The following is a 15,684-nucleotide window of genomic DNA, read 5'->3' on the forward strand; positions in this document are numbered from 1 at the left end:
TGACTGCTCTTTCCATTCTTGAAAGGCCACTTCTGGATTCTATTCAAAAGGATCATCATCTTTTCCTTTCAGTGTTTCATATAGAGGCCCAGCTAGTAGACTGTAGTTAGGGATCCAGAAGCAGCAAACCCTGGCCTCCCCAGGAACCCCTAAGCTGTCTTCTAGTTTTAGAAAGGGGTAAGGCTGAAAATGGTTTCTTCCCTTTCCTGGGATGGGCTTCTCCGACCTTCTGTGAGAATGAAGCCCAGGCAGGTCACTGCAGTCTGTGATATTTGAGCTTTTTCTTGGACAACTTCTATCCTTTATTGGCTTGGTAGTTCAGAGGCCTCCTTAGTAGGGCTAGCGATCAGAATGTCGCCTGCATATTGAAGGAGGGTTTCCTTTTCCAGAGGTAGAACTTTTAGGTCTTTAGCTAAGCTTTCCCCAAAGATGGTGTGGGAATTTTTGCACCCTTGGGGCCGAACGGCCCAGAAGTATTGTTTTAGTTGTATGTTGAGTCCTGCCACTCACAAGCCAAAATTTCTTGTGACTCTGGGACTAATGGAATACAAAAGAAGGCATCATTGAAGACTAATACAGAATACCATGTCCTGGTGGTTGGTAGAATGACCAGCAGGGTGTAGGAATTAGGAGCAACTGGAGGTATATCCTCGGTGGCTTCACTGACTGTCCTGACATCCTTTACCAGGTCCCCAGCAGCCCATGGGACTCTCGTGGTCAGACCAATCCCAGAATATGGAGCTCACCTGGGCAGGTACCCCACCCCCACCCCAGCCCACGGGGCTCTCGTGGTCAGGCCCCTCCCAGGATACAGAGCTACCCTTGCAGATACTGTGGCAGGGCTGGGCACACAGGAACCGTGCACATAGCCCTCATTGCAGAGCACCCCCAGCTCACCTGTCGCTCAGAGCTGACACAGAGCACCTCAGAGCAGGACTTGAACTAACAAACAGCAGCTGTGACAGGTCTGTGACCCTGGGCATCACTCCGTGCGGCCTCCCTCCACCTGGTCTTCCAGAGACTTCCACTGCACCCGGGGCACCAGGCCTCTGTCTCCAACCACCACCCACCCCTCCTCTCCCTGACTCCTGGGTTCCTCTCATTAGGAGAGGGTTCTCTTGAAGTTGTCTCCCACTCATGGGCCAGATAAAATGATTAGAAAACAAGCCAAAGCTGCAGCCCCTTGTCTATCCTGACTCTCGGGAGCCCACACCTGTTCCTTGGACCTAGCCGCTTCAGCAAGTTCCATTTTCTGCAACTGTGAGCCCCTGAGGGGTGATGATTGGCTGACCTGGGCAGACTTACCGTGCCGGCCAGCCCTCCCCAGGTGTGCCTGGGTTGAGATCAATATAAATACCACTCCAGGCAGCAAGAGCCCCTGCAGCCGTGCCTGACGCCATTTTCTCTGCCCTGTCAGCAGTCTCGGGGCTGGGCTGGTGGGAGGGAGGGAGAGGCCACGGCTTTGTGGGTGGCCCAGTGTGAGTGGGGCTCTGCTGGACTTTCTGCAGCAGTTGCCAGGCTGCCACCTGCTAAAGAAGAGGATGTGTCACCCATACCTGCTGCTGGAATTTCTCCCTGGGCAGAGGTGAGGAAGGAAAAAAGCAGTGGGGGCAGGGACAGGACGGGTATCTCAGGCAGGGAAATGGAAATCTTCCAGAAGAGCACCCAGGGCCAGGACCATCCTGGCTGGCCTGCAGGCACCAAGTCGGCCGGCATGCTGTCACTCGTGTGGCTCCATGGCCCTTCCTCTAGGCTTTCAAGTCCTTGTATATATTCAGGTGTTTTACCTGGGACGGGTGGGAATAGTTCAGCAGCAACTGGCCTGGGGCTCAGCTCACGTTTACTCACAGATGCCCTGGCACGGTGCCCCAGCTTTGCAATGAGGACGCTTGTTGCGTGGGGGCTGCTGGCTGAATGGGAGACGATTCCCCACCACTGACCAACTTCAGAATTGTTTACAACTGGAGCAAGTGCCCTGATACGGTTTTCTTCTGTGTAACTGGTGGGTTCTGTGTTTTTTTTCTCTTTTTCGTTTTTGGTTCAAGGTAGATTTTATTCCTCTTTTTTGTATTTACAGATATAAGCATGGAAATAAATTATTCATATAAATACATGTATGTGCAGGGAATAATTGTTTTTTCTGTTTTATTTTTTAAATTTTATTTCTTTTTAATTTTGAATTTTATTTTATATTTTTATACAGCAGGTTCTTATTGGTTATCTATTTTATACATATAAATGTATACATGCCAATCCCAGTCTCTCAACTCCTCCCACCACCACCCCCCCAACAGCTTTCCCCCCTTGTTGTCCATACGTTTGTTGTCTACATCTGTTGCTCTATTTATGCCTTGCAAAATGGTTAATCTGTACAGTTTTTCTAGGTTCCACATATATGCATGAATATACAAGATTTGTTTTTCTCTTTCTGACTTACTTCACTCTGTATGACAGTCTCTGGATCCATCGACGTCTCTACAAATGACCCAATTTCATTCCTTTTCATGGCTTAGTAATATTCCATTTTATATATGTACCACAGCTTTATGCATTCGTCTGTCTGTGGGCATTTAGGTTGCTTCCATTACCTCGATATTGTAAATAGTGATGCAATGAACATTGCGGTGAATGTCTCTTTTTGATTTATGGATTTGTCTGGGTATATGTCCAGTACTGGGATTGCTGTATCATATGGGAATTCTATTGTTAGTTTCTTAAGAAATTCCATATTGTTCTCCATAATGACTGTATCAATTTATATTCCCAACAATAGTGGAAGAGGGTTCCTTTTCTCCACACCCTTTCCAGCATTTTTTGTTTGTAGATTTTCTATGATGCCTATTCTACCAGGTGTGAGGTGATACCTCATTGCTGAATCCATTACGTTGAGCAAGGGGTAGGTCTTGTCTATTCCATATTTGGCTTATGGAACAGTATCTGTGCTAATTTAAAACTCTGCTTTTATGCAGCACCCCAACTCACCTTTCCCCTTAAGCAAGCATAAGATGGTTTTCTAAATTTGAGTCCCTGTTCTATTTTGTAATTCAGTTTCTGTGTAGCCAAGTTTACATTCCGTGTATTAGTGATATCTCATGATGTTTCATTTTCTGTGTGACTTATTTCAGTTAGAATCATCATACCTGAATCCACTCATTATGCTGCTATGGGCCTGATGACATAGATTTCATTGCTGAGTGATATTGCATTGTACGTAAATACCACAACTTCTTTATCCATTTTTCACTTTCTGCAATATTGAACTTGTACGGTAAACGAGGTTCTTGTAAACAGAGGCGTCCCAAACTTTGGGGTGGCTGTGTCTTTTTGATTTTAATTTCCCTAAGCTATAGGACCATAAGTGGAAGTGCCCTAGGCTCTGTTGCTTTGTTTTTTAGATGTTTCAGGAAACACCACACACTTCTCCCAAGTGGCTGTTGGCAATTTACATCCTACCCATCAGCATAACAAGGCTCCCAGTTCTCCATGGCCTGTCCTGCCTTTCTGGATTTTACACTTTTTTCAGATGGCCCTTTTGAGCGGGGGGAAGTGAGACTTCATTGTAGTGCAGATTTCCTTTGCAAGCTTGCTTGGTTGGCCAAAAAGGGCGTATGCGTTTTTTCCTGAATATATTCAGGAAAAAACGCATACGCCCTTTTTGGCCAAGTGCATCATTGTGGACGTTCTGCCTCTTTTCCTATGCTTTCAATGCAATTCCAGTCTACCTCCTGAAATCGTTTTCCTGCAATTCTGCCCCGCTTTCAAGTCCTCTTGGCAGCCTTACTTCAGTATATTTTTGGACGATAGCTGTCATTTATAACTCTGCAGGTTTGTGAATTACAGTGCCCCTGAGCTCCTTTCTTCAACTCACTTTCTTTTGAGCTGGCCGCAGCACCGCAGGATGGCTTCAGGCCCTAATCTGGTTCCGGCACGGCACGCTGAGCATTTGGTTATTTCCTCTTCCTGGTGGGAAATGAGAGTTAAATTTGCCCGTCCAGACACCTCCAGCTAGTCTCTCATTGGTTCTCCCTATTCCTGTTCATCTTCCGCAGAAATTGCAAACTGGGCCAAACAGAAGGTTAAAGGCGCTGACTCTCCAAGTGGGGAGAGTGTTAGTAAAGCGTCTGGAATGTTGCACCCGAGTACCAGGGGAGGAAAACTGAGACACTTGAACATGTCTCCCGTTCACACGGTTGATCATACTCTGTGTTCCACATGCATGTTTTAGCTGACGGAAAAATACCTTAAACCTGGATAGTTGAAACCCGTGGAATGGGTACCATGCAATATGCCTTCAATGGGTTTTCATTTGCTCACCGAACCTCTCTAATCCTATCACTGCTGCGATTATGCCCCTGTACACATGCTTGATTCTCTTTTGGAGACATAGCAATCCATAGGTTTTAAGATACTTACTAGTCAGGTACATTCTTAGGCGTTTAATATGCGGTGTTGAGTCCATTTCGTTGAGCAAGGAGTAGCTCTTGTCTATTCCATATTTGGCTTAAGGAACTTTATCTGTGCTCATTTCAATCTCTGGTTTTATGCAGCACCCCAACTCACCTTTCCCCTTAAGCAAGCATAAGTTGGTTTTCTAAATTTGAGACCCTGTTCTGTTCTGTAAATCAGTTCCTGTGTAGCCAAGTTTACATTCCGTGTATTACTGATATCTTATGATGTTTGTTTTTCTGTGTGACTTATTTCAGTTAGAATCATCGTACCTGAATCCACTCATTGTGCTGCTAAGGGCCTGATGACATAGATTTCATTGCTGAGTGATATTGCTTTGTAAGTAAATACCACAACTTCTTTATCCATTTTTCACTTTCTGCGATGTTGAACTTGTACGGTAAACGAGGTTCTTGTAAACAGAGGCGTCCCAAACTTTGGGGTGGCTGTGTCTTTTTGATTTTAATTTCCCTAAGCTATAGGACCATAAGTGGAAGTGCCCTAGGCTCTGTTGCTTTGTTTTTTAGATGTTTCAGGAAACACCATACACTTCTCCCGAGTGTCTGTTGGTAATTTACATCCCGCCCATCAGCATAACAAGGCTCCCAGTTCTCCATGGCCTCTCCTGCCTTTCTGGATTTTACACTTTTTTCAGATGGCCCTTTTGACCTGGGGGAAGTGAGACTTCATTGTATTGCAGATTTCCTTTGCAAATTTGCTTGGTTGGCCAAAAAGGGTGTATGCGTTTTTTCCTGAATATATTCAGGAAACAACGCATACACACTTTTTGTCCAAGTGCATCATTGTGGACGTTCTGCCTCTTTTCCTATGCTTTCAATGCAATTCCAGTCTACCTCCTGAAATCGGTTTCCTGCAATTCTGCCCCGCTTTCAAGTCCTCTTGGCAGCCTTACTTCAGTATATTTTTGGACGATAGCTGTCATTTAGAACTCTGCAGGTTTGTGCATTACAGTGCCCCTGAGCTACTTTCTTCAACTCGCTTTCTTGTGAGCTGGCCGCAACACCGCAGCATGGCTTCAGGCCCTAATCTCGTTCCGGCACGGCACGCTGAGCCTTTGGTTAATTCCTCTTCCTGGTGGGAAATGAGAGTTAAATTTGCCCGTCCAGACACCTCCAGCTAGTATCTCATTGGTTCTCGCTATTCCTGTTCATCTTCCGCAGAAATTGCAAACTGGGCCAAACAGGAGGTTAAAGGTTCTGACTCTCCAAGTGGGGAGAGTGTTAGTAAAGCGTCTGGAATGTTGCACCCGAGTACCAGGGTACGAAAACTGAGACATATTTGAACACGTCTCCCGATCACATGGTTGATCATACTCTAGGTTCCACATGCATGTTTTAGCTGAAGGAAGAATACCTTAAACCTGGGTAGTTGAAACCCGTGGAATGGGTACCATGCAATATGACTTCAAAGGGTCTTCATTTGCTCACCGAACCTCTCCAATCCTATCACTGCTGCGTTTATGCCCCTGTACACACGCTTGATTCTCTTTTGGAGACATAGCAATCCATAGGTTTTAAGTTACTTACAAGTCAGGTACATTCTTAGGCGTTTAATATGCGGTGTTGAGTCCATTTCGTTGAGCAAGGAGTAGCTCTTGTCTATTCCATATTTGGCTTAAGGAACTTTATCTGTGCTCATTTCAATCTCTGGTTTTATGCAGCACCCCAACTCACCTTTCCCCTTAAGAAAGCATAAGTTGGTTTTCTAAATTTGAGACCCTGTTCTGTTCTGTAATTCAGTTCCTGTGTAGCCAAGTTTTCATTCCATGTATTACTGATATCTTATGATGTTTCTTTTTCTGTGTGACTTATTTCAGTTAGAATCATCATACCTGAATCCACTCATTGTGCTGCTAAGGGCCTGATGACATAGATTTCATTGCTGAGTGATATTGCTTTGTAAGTAAATACCACAGCTTCTTTATCCATTTTTCGCTTTCTGCGATGTTGAACTTGTACTGTAAACGATGTTTTTATAAACAGAGCCATCCCAAACTTTGGGGTGGCTGTGTCTTTTTGATTTTAATTTCCCTAAGCTATAGGACCATAAGTGGAAGTGCCCTAGGCTCTGTTGCTTTGTTGTTTAGATGTTTCAGGAAACACCATAAACTTCTCCCGAGTGTCTGTTGGCAATTTACATCCCGCCCATCAGCATAACAAGGCTCCCAGTTCTCCATGGCCTGTCCTGCCTTTCTGGATTTTACACTTTTTTCAGATGGCCCTTTTGACCGGGGGGAAGTGAGACTTCATTGTAGTGCAGATTTCCTTTGCAAGCTTGCTTGGTTGGCCAAAAAGGGCGTATGCGTTTTTTCCTGAATATATTCAGGAAAAAACGCATACGCCCTTTTTGGCCAAGTGCATCATTGTGGACGTTCTGCCTCTTTTCCTATGCTTTCAATGCAATTCCAGTCTACCTCCTGAAATCGGTTTCCTGCAATTCTGCCCCGCTTTCAAGTCCTCTTGGCAGCCTTACTTCAGTATATTTTTGGACGATCGCTGTCATTTATAACTCTGCAGGTTTGTGAATTACAGTGCCCCTTAGCTACTTTCTTCAACTCGCTTTCTTGTGACCTGGACGCAACACCGCAGGATGGCTTCAGTCCCTAATCTGGTTCCGGCACGGCACGCTGAGCCTTTGGTTATTTCCTCTTCCTGGTGGGAAATGAGAGTTAAATTTGCCCGTCCAGACACCTCCAGCTAGTCTCTCATTGGTTCTCCCTATTCCTGTTCATCTTCCGCAGAAATTGCAAACTGGGCCAAACAGGAGGTTAAAGGCACTGACTCTCCAAGTGGGGAGAGTGTTAGTAAAGCGTCTGGAATGTTGCACCCGAGTACCAGGGGAGGAAAACTGAGACATATTTGAACACGTCTCCCTTTCACGCAGTTGATCATCCTCTGGGTTCTACATGCATGATTTAGCTCAAGGAAGAATACCTTAAACCTGGAGAGTTGAGACCCGTGGAATGGGTACCATGCAATATGACTTCAAAGGGTCTTCATTTGCTCACCGAACCTCTCCAATCCTATCACTGCTGCATTTATGCCCCTGTACATACGATTGATTCTCTTTTGGAGACATAGCAATCCATAGGTTTTAAGATACTTACTAGTCAGGTACATTCTTAGGCGTTTAATATGGGGTGTTGAGTCCATTTCGTTGAGCAAGGAGTAGCTCTTGTCTATTCCATATTTGGCTTAAGGAACTTTATCTGTGCTCATTTCAATCTCTGGTTTTATGCAGCACCCCGACTCACCTTTCCTCTTAAGCAAGCATAAGTTGGTTTTCTAAATTTGAGACCCTGTTCTGTTTTGGAATTCAGTTCCTGTGTAGCCAAGTTTACATTCCGTGTATTAGTGATATCTTATGATGTTTCTTTTTCTGTGTGACTTATTTCAGTTAGAATCATCGAACCTGAATCCACTTATTATGCTGCTACGGGCCTGATGACATAGATTTCATTGCTGAGTGATACTGCATTGTACGTAAGTACCACAAGTTCTTTATCCATTTTTCACTTTCTGTGATACTGAACTTGTACGGTAAACGAGGTTCTTGTAAACAGAGGCGTCCCAAACTTTGGGGTGGCTGTGTCTTTTTGATTTTAATTTCCCTAAGCTATAGGACCATAAGTGGAAGTGCCCTAGGCTCTGTTGCTTTGTTTTTTAGATGTTTCAGGAAACACCATACACTTCTCCCGAGTGTCTCTTGGCAATTTACATCCCGCCCATCAGCATAACAAGGCTCCCAGTTCTCCATGACCTTTCCTGCCTTTCTGGATTTTACACTTTTTTCAGATGGCCCTTTTGACCGGGGGGAAGTGAGACTTCATTGTAGTGCAGATTTCCTTTGCAAGTTTGCTTGGTTGGCCAACAAGTGCGTATGCGTTTTTTCCTGAATATATTCAAGAAAAAATGCATACGCCCTTTTTGGCCAAGTGCATCATTGTGGACGTTCTGCCTCTTTTCCTATGCTTTCAATGCAATTCCAGTCTACCTCCTGAAATCGGTTTCCTGCAATTCTGTCCCGCTTTCAAGTCCTCTTGGCAGCCTTACTTCAGTATATTTTTGGACGATAGCTGTCATTTATAACTCTGCAGGTTTGTGCATTACAGTGCCCCTGAGCTCCTTTCTTCAACTCGCTTTCTTGTGACCTGGCCGCAACACCGCAGGATGGCTTCAGGCCATAATCTCGTTCCGGCACGGCACGCTGAACCTTTGGTTAATTCCTCTTCCTGGTGGGAAATGAGAGTTAAATTTGCCCGTCCAGACACCTCCAGCTAGTCTCTCATTGGTTCTCCCTATTCCTGTTCATCTTCCGCAGAAATTGCAAACTGGTCCAAACAGGAGGTTAAAGGCGCTGACTCTCCAAGTGGGGAGAGTGTTAGTAAAGCGTCTGGAATGTTGCACCCGAGTACCAGGGTACGAAAACTGAGACATATTTGAACACGTCACCCGATCACATGGTTGATCATACTCTAGGTTCCACATGCATGTTTTAGCTGAAGGAAGAATACCTTAAACCTGGGTAGTTGAAACACGTGGAATGGGTACCATGCAATATGACTTCAAAGGGTCTTCATTTGCTCACCGAACCTCTCCAATCCTATCACTGCTGCGTTTATGCCCCTGTACACATGCTTGATTCGCTTTCGGAGACATAGCAATCCATAGGTTTTAAGATACTTACTAGTCAGGTACATTCTTAGGCGTTTAATATGGGGTGTTGAGTCCATTTCGTTGAGCAAGGAGTAGCTCTTGACTATTCCATATTTGGCTTAAGGAACTTTATCTGTGCTCATTTCAATCTCTGGTTTTATGCAGCACCCCAACTCACCTTTCCCCTTAAGCAAGCATAAGTTGGTTTTCTAAATTTGAGACCCTGTTCTGTTCTGTAATTCAGTTCCTGTGTAGCCAAGTTTACATTCCGTGTATTACTGATATCTTATGATGTTTCTTTTTCTGTGTGACTTATTTCAGTTAGAATCATCGTACCTGAATCCACTCATTATGCTGCTACGGGCCGGGTGACATAGATTTCATTGCTGAGTGATACTGCATTGTACGTAAGTTCCACAAGTTCTTTATCCATTTTTCACTTTCTGTGATGTTGAACTTGTACGGTAATCGAGGTTCTTGTAAACAGAGGCGTCCCAAACTTTGGGGTGGCTGTGTCTTTTTGATTTTAATTTCCCTAAGCTATAGGACCATAAGTGGAAGTGCCCTAGGCTCTGTTGCTTTGTTTTTTAGATGTTTCAGGAAACACCATAAACTTCTCCCTAGTGTCTGTTGGCAATTTACATCCCGCCCATCAGCATAACAAGGCTCCCTGTTCTCCATGGCCTGTCCTGCCTTTCTGGATTTTACACTTTTTTCAGATGGCCCTTTTGACCGGGGGGAAGTGAGACTTCATTGTAGTGCAGATTTCCTTTGCAAGCTTGGTTGGTTGGCCAAAAAGTGCGTATGCGTTTTTTCCTGAATATATTCAGGAAAAAACGCATACGCCCTTTTTGGCCAAGTGCATCATTGTGGAGGTTCTGCCTCTTTTCCTATGCTTTCAATGCAATTCCAGTCTACCTCCTGAAATCGGTTTCCTGCAATTCTGCCCCGCTTTCAAGTCCTCTTGGCAGCCTTACTTCGGTATATTATTGGACGATAGCTGTCATTTATAACTCTGCAGCTTTGTGAATTACAGTGCCCCTGAGCTCCTTTCTTCAACTCGCTTTCTTGTGAGCTGGCCACAACACCGCAGGATGGCTTCAGGCCCTAATCTGGTTCCGGCACGGCACGCTGAGGCTTTGGTTAATTCCTCTTCCTGGTGGGAAATGAGAGTTAAATTTGCCCGTCCAGACACCTCCAGCTAGTCTCTCATTGGTTCTCCCTATTCCTGTTCATCTTCCGCAGAAATTACAAACTGGGCCAAACAGGAGGTTAAAGGGACTGACTCTCCAAATCGGGAGAGTGTTAGTAAAGCGTCTGGAATGTTGCACCCGAGTACCAGGGTACGAAAACTGAGACATATTTGAACACGTCTCCCGATCACATGGTTGATCATACTCTAGGTTCCACATGCATGTTTTAGCTGAAGGAAGAATACCTTAAACCTTGGTAGTTGAAACCCGTGGAATGGGTACCATGCAATATGACTTCAAAGGGTCTTCATTTGCTCACCGAACCTCTCCAATCCTATCACTGCTGCATTTATGCCCCTGTACACATGCTTGATTCGCTTTCGGAGACATAGCAATCCATAGCTTTTAAGATACTTACTAGTCAGGTACATTCTTAGGCGTTTAATATGCGGTGTTGAGTCCATTTCGTTGAGCAAGGAGTAGCTCTTGTCTATTCCATATTTGGCTTAAGGAACTTTATCTGTGCTCATTTCAATCTCTGGTTTTATGCAGCACCCCAACTCACCTTTCCCCTTAAGCAAGCATAAGTTGGTTTTCTAAATTTGAGACCCTGTTCTGTTTTGGAATTCAGTTCTTGTGTAGCCAAGTTTACATTCCGTGTATTAGTGATATCTTATGATGTTTCTTTTTCTGTGTGACTTATTTCAGTTAGAATCATCGTACCTGAATCCACTCATTATGCTGCTACGGGCCTGATGACATAGATTTCATTGCTGAGTGATACTGCATTGTACGTAAGTTCCACAAGTTCTTTATCCATTTTTCACTTTCTGTGATGTTGAACTTGTACGGTAAACGAGGTTCTTGTAAACAGAGGCGTCCCAAACTTTGGGGTGGCTGTGTCTTTTTGATTTTAATTTTCCTAAGCTATAGGACCATAAGTGGAAGTGCCCTAGGCTCTGTTGCTGTGTTTTTTAGATGTTTCAGGAAACACCATACACTTCTCCCGAGTGTCTGTTGGCAATTTACATCCCGCCCATCAGCATAACAAGGCTCCCAGTTCTCCATGGCCTGTCCTGCCTTTCTGGATTTTACACTTTTTTCAGATGGCCCTTTTGACCGGGGGGAAGTGAGACTTCATTGTAGTGCAGATTTCCTTTGCAAGCTTGCTTGGTTGGCCAAAAAGGGCGTATGCGTTTTTTCCTGAATATATTCAGGAAAAAACGCATACGCCCTTTTTGGCCAAGTGCATCATTGTGGACGTTCTGCCTCTTTTCCTATGCTTTCAATGCAATTCCAGTCTACCTCCTAAAATTGGTTTCCTGCAATTCTGCCGCGCTTTCAAGTCCTCTTGGCAGCCTTACTTCAGTATATTTTTGGACGATAGCTGTCATTTATAACTCTGCAGGTTTGTGAATTACAGTGCCCCTGAGCTCCTTTCTTCAACTCGCTTTCTTGTGAGCTGGCCGCAACACCGCAGGATGGCTTCAGGCCGTAATCTGCTTCCGGCACGGCACGCTGAGCCTTTGGTTAATTCCTCTTCCTGGTGGGAAATGAGAGTTAAATTTGCCCGTTCAGACACGTCCAGCTAGTCTCTCATTGGTTCTCCCTATTCCTGTTCATCTTCCGCAGTAATTGCAAACTGGGCCAAACAGGAGGTTAAAGGCACTGACTCTCCAAGTCGGGAGAGTGTTAGTAAAGCGTCTGGAATGTTGCACCCGAGTACCAGGGTACGAAAACTGAGACATATTTGAACACGTCTCCCGTTCACATGGTTGATCATACTCTAGGTTCCACATGCATGTTTTAGCTGAAGGAAGAATACCTTAAACCTCGGTAGTTGAAACCCGTGGAATGGGTACCATGCAATATGACTTCAAAGGGTCTTCATTTGCTCACCGAACCTCTCCAATCCTATCACTGCTGCGTTTATGCCCCTGTACACATGCTTGATTCTCTTTCGGAGACATAGCAATCCATAGGTTTTAAGATACTTACTAGTCAGGTACATTCTTAGGCGTTTAATATGCGGTGTTGAGTCCATTTCGTTGAGCAAGGAGTAGCTCTTGTCTATTCCATATTTGGCTTAAGGAACTTTATCTGTGCTCATTTCAATCTCTGGTTTTATGCAGCACCCCAACTCACCTTTCCCCTTAAGCAAGCATAAGTTGGTTTTCTAAATTTGAGACCCTGTTCTGTTCTGTAATTCAGTTCCTGTGTAGCCAAGTTAAATTCCGTGTATTAGTGATATCTTATGATGTTTCTTTTTCTGTGTGACTTATTTCAGTTAGAATCATCATATCTGAATCCACTCATTGTGCTGCTAAGGGCCTGATGACATAGATTTCATTGCTGCGTGATATTGCTTTGTATGTAAATACCACAACTTCTTTATCCATTTTTCACTTTCTGTGATACTGAACTTGGACGGTAAACGAGGTTCTTGTAAACAGAGGCGTCCCAAACTTTGGGGTGGCTGTGTCTTTTTGATTTTAATTTCCCTAAGCTATAGGACCATAAGTGGAAGTGCCCTAGGCTCTGTTGCTTTGTTTTTTAGATGTTTCAGGAAACTCCATACCCTTCTCCCTAGTGTCTGTTGGCAATTTACATCCCGCCCATCAGCATAACAAGGCTCCCAGTTCTCCTTGGCCTGTCCTGCCTTTCTGGATTTTACACTTTTTTCAGATGGCCCTTTTGACCTGGGGGAAGTGAGACTTCATTGTAGTGCAGATTTCCTTTGCAAGCTTGCTTGGTTGGCCAAAAAGGGCGTATGCGTTTTTCCCTGAATATATTCAGGAAAAAACGCATACGCCCTTTTTGGCCAAGTGCATCATTGTGGACGTTCTGCCTCTTTTCCTATGCTTTCAATGCAATTCCAGTCTACCTCCTGAAATCGGTTTCCTGCAATTCTGCCCCGCTTTCAAGTCCTCTTGGCAGCCTTACTTCAGTATATTTTTGGACGATAGCTGTCATTTATAACTCTGCAGGTTTGTGAATTACAGTGCCCCTGAGCTCCTTTCTTCAACTCGCTTTCTTGTGAGCTGGCCGCAACACCGCAGGATGGCTTCAGGCCCTAATCTGGTTCCGGCACGGCACGCTGAACCTTTGGTTAATTCCTCTTCCTGGTGGGAAATGAGAGTTAAATTTACCCGTCCAGACACCTCCAGCTAGTCTCTCATTGGTTCTCGCTATTCCTGTTCATCTTCCGCAGAAATTGCAAACTGGGCCAAACAGGAGGTTAAAGGGACTGACTCTCCAAGTCGGGAGAGTGTTAGTAAAGCATCTGGAATGTTGCACCCAAGTATCAGTGTACGAAAACTGAGACATATTTGAACACGTCTCCCGATCACATGGTTGATCATACTCTAGGTTCCACATGCATGTTTTAGCTGAAGGAAGAATACCTTAAACCTGGGTAGTTGAAACCCGTGGAATGGGTACCATGCAATATGACTTCAAAGAGTCTTCATTTGCTCACTGAACCTCTCCAATCCTGTCACAGCTGTGTTTATGCCCCTGTACACACGCTTGATTCTCTTTCAGACATAGCCATCCATACATTTTAAGATTCTTACTAGTCAGGTATATTCTTAAGCGTTTAATATGGGGTGTTGAGTCCATTTCGTTGAGCAAGGAGTAGCTCTTGTCTATTCCATATTTGGCTTAAGGAAATTTATCTGTGCTCATTTCAAACTCTAGTTTGATGCAGCACCCCAACTCACCTTCCCCCTTAAGCAAGCATAAGTTGGTTTTCTAAACTTGAGACCCTGTTCTGTTTTGTAATTCAGTTCATGTGTAGCCAAGTTCACATTCTGTGTATTAGTGATACCTTATGATGTTTCTTTTCTGTGTGACTTATTTCAGTTCGAATCATCATACCTGAATCTACTCATTATGGTGCTACGGGCCTGATGACATAGATTTCATTGCTGAGTGTTATTGCATTGTACGTAAGTACCACAACTTCTTTATCCATTTTTCACTTTCTGCGATATTGAACTTGTACGGTAAACGAGGTTCTTGTAAACAGAGGCGTCCCAAACTTTGGGGTGGCTGTGTCTTTTTGATTTTAATTTCCCTAAGCTATAGGACCATAAGTGGAAGTGCCCTAGGCTCTGTTGCTTTGTATTTTAGATGTTTCAGGAAACACCATACACTTCTCCCGAGTGGCTGTTGGCAATTTACATCCCGCCCATCAGCATAAGAAGGCTCCCAGTTCTCCATGGCCTGTGGTGCCTTTCTGGATTTTACACTTTTTTCAGATGGCCCTTTTGACCCGGTGGAAGTGAGAGTTCATTGTAGTGCAGATTTCCTTTGCAAGCTTACTTGGTTGGCCAAAAAGGGCGTATGCGTTTTTTCCTGAATATATTCAGGAAAAAACGCATACGCCCTTTTTGGCCAAGTGCATCATTGTCGAGGTTCTGACTCTCTTCATATGTTTTCAATGCAATTCCAGTCTACCTACTGAAATCGGTTTCCTGCAATTCTGCCTTGCTTTCAATGCCTCTTCATAGCCTTACCTCAATATATTTTTTGAAAATAGTTGGCCTTTATAACTCTGCAGGTTTTTGAATTGCAGTGGCCCTTAGCTCCATTTTTCAGCTCTTATTTTTGTGGTCTTGCCCCATAACCACAGGATTCCTTGAAGCCCTATTTTTCTTCTGGGGCACCTTGCTGTGCCTTTGGTTAATTCTTCTTACTGATGTGACATTAGAGTGACATGTGCCCATTGAAACCGCTACAGCTAGTTTCTCACTGGTTCCCCCTATTCCCATTCATCCTCCGCACTAACTGCAGACTGTGCAATACCAGAACTTAAAGGCATTGACTCTCCATGTGGGGATGTTGTTAGTAAAGTGGCTGGAATGTCGATCCGGAGCCCCAGGAGAGGAAAAATGAGGTGCGTTTTAGAAACCTTTCCCGATCATATGGTATACCAGTCGCTGGGTTTCCCAAGCATGGTTTAGCTGTAGGAAGATTCCCTTCAACCTGGAGTGTTGGGACCCTTGGAATGAGTAGCATGAAGTATTGCATTAAACTTTCGGCAGTTGCTCACCAAAGCTCACCAATCCTCTCAGCCCCAAGTGTCCAGCCTTATGTCTTATCCAGCTGTGGGTTTATATGTGGTCAATCCAGGTTGCATCACAGCCCCTGAGCGAATTTTGTAAGAATTTTTCTCTCTTTCATTGTTTCAGCGTTTTGTTTTTAAAATTTATTTCTATAATGGGGTTTAGCTCATTTTCACTGCTGTGTTTGTGCCGCTCTGCACACACTTGATTCCCTTATGGAGATATATCAATACATGGGTTTTAAGATTCTTATTACTCAGATATATTTCTCTGCGGTGTATAGGGTGTGTTGAGGCCAGT

At 44.3% G+C, this 15,684-nt stretch overlaps 1 long non-coding RNA gene across 3 annotated transcripts in view; it reads left to right on the forward strand.

The window, feature by feature from the left end:
• The window catches only part of LOC137225899 (uncharacterized), a 443,427-nt gene that overhangs the window by 331,768 nt on the left and 95,975 nt on the right, over window positions 1–15,684 (forward strand). Inside the window, exon 1 of one of the 3 annotated variants that reach the window (XR_010944081.1) lies at window positions 3,120–3,211. The exons of 1 other annotated variant lie outside the window; for it this stretch is intronic. This is a non-coding gene — a long non-coding RNA (uncharacterized lncRNA). Of the gene's footprint in view, window positions 1–3,119; window positions 3,212–15,684 lie in introns of those variants that run through there. One more of the 3 variants, XR_010944082.1, reaches the window with a different exon arrangement.

This window comes from Pseudorca crassidens, chromosome 6 (assembly GCF_039906515.1).
Source record: "Pseudorca crassidens isolate mPseCra1 chromosome 6, mPseCra1.hap1, whole genome shotgun sequence".
NCBI lineage: Eukaryota > Metazoa > Chordata > Mammalia > Artiodactyla > Delphinidae > Pseudorca > Pseudorca crassidens.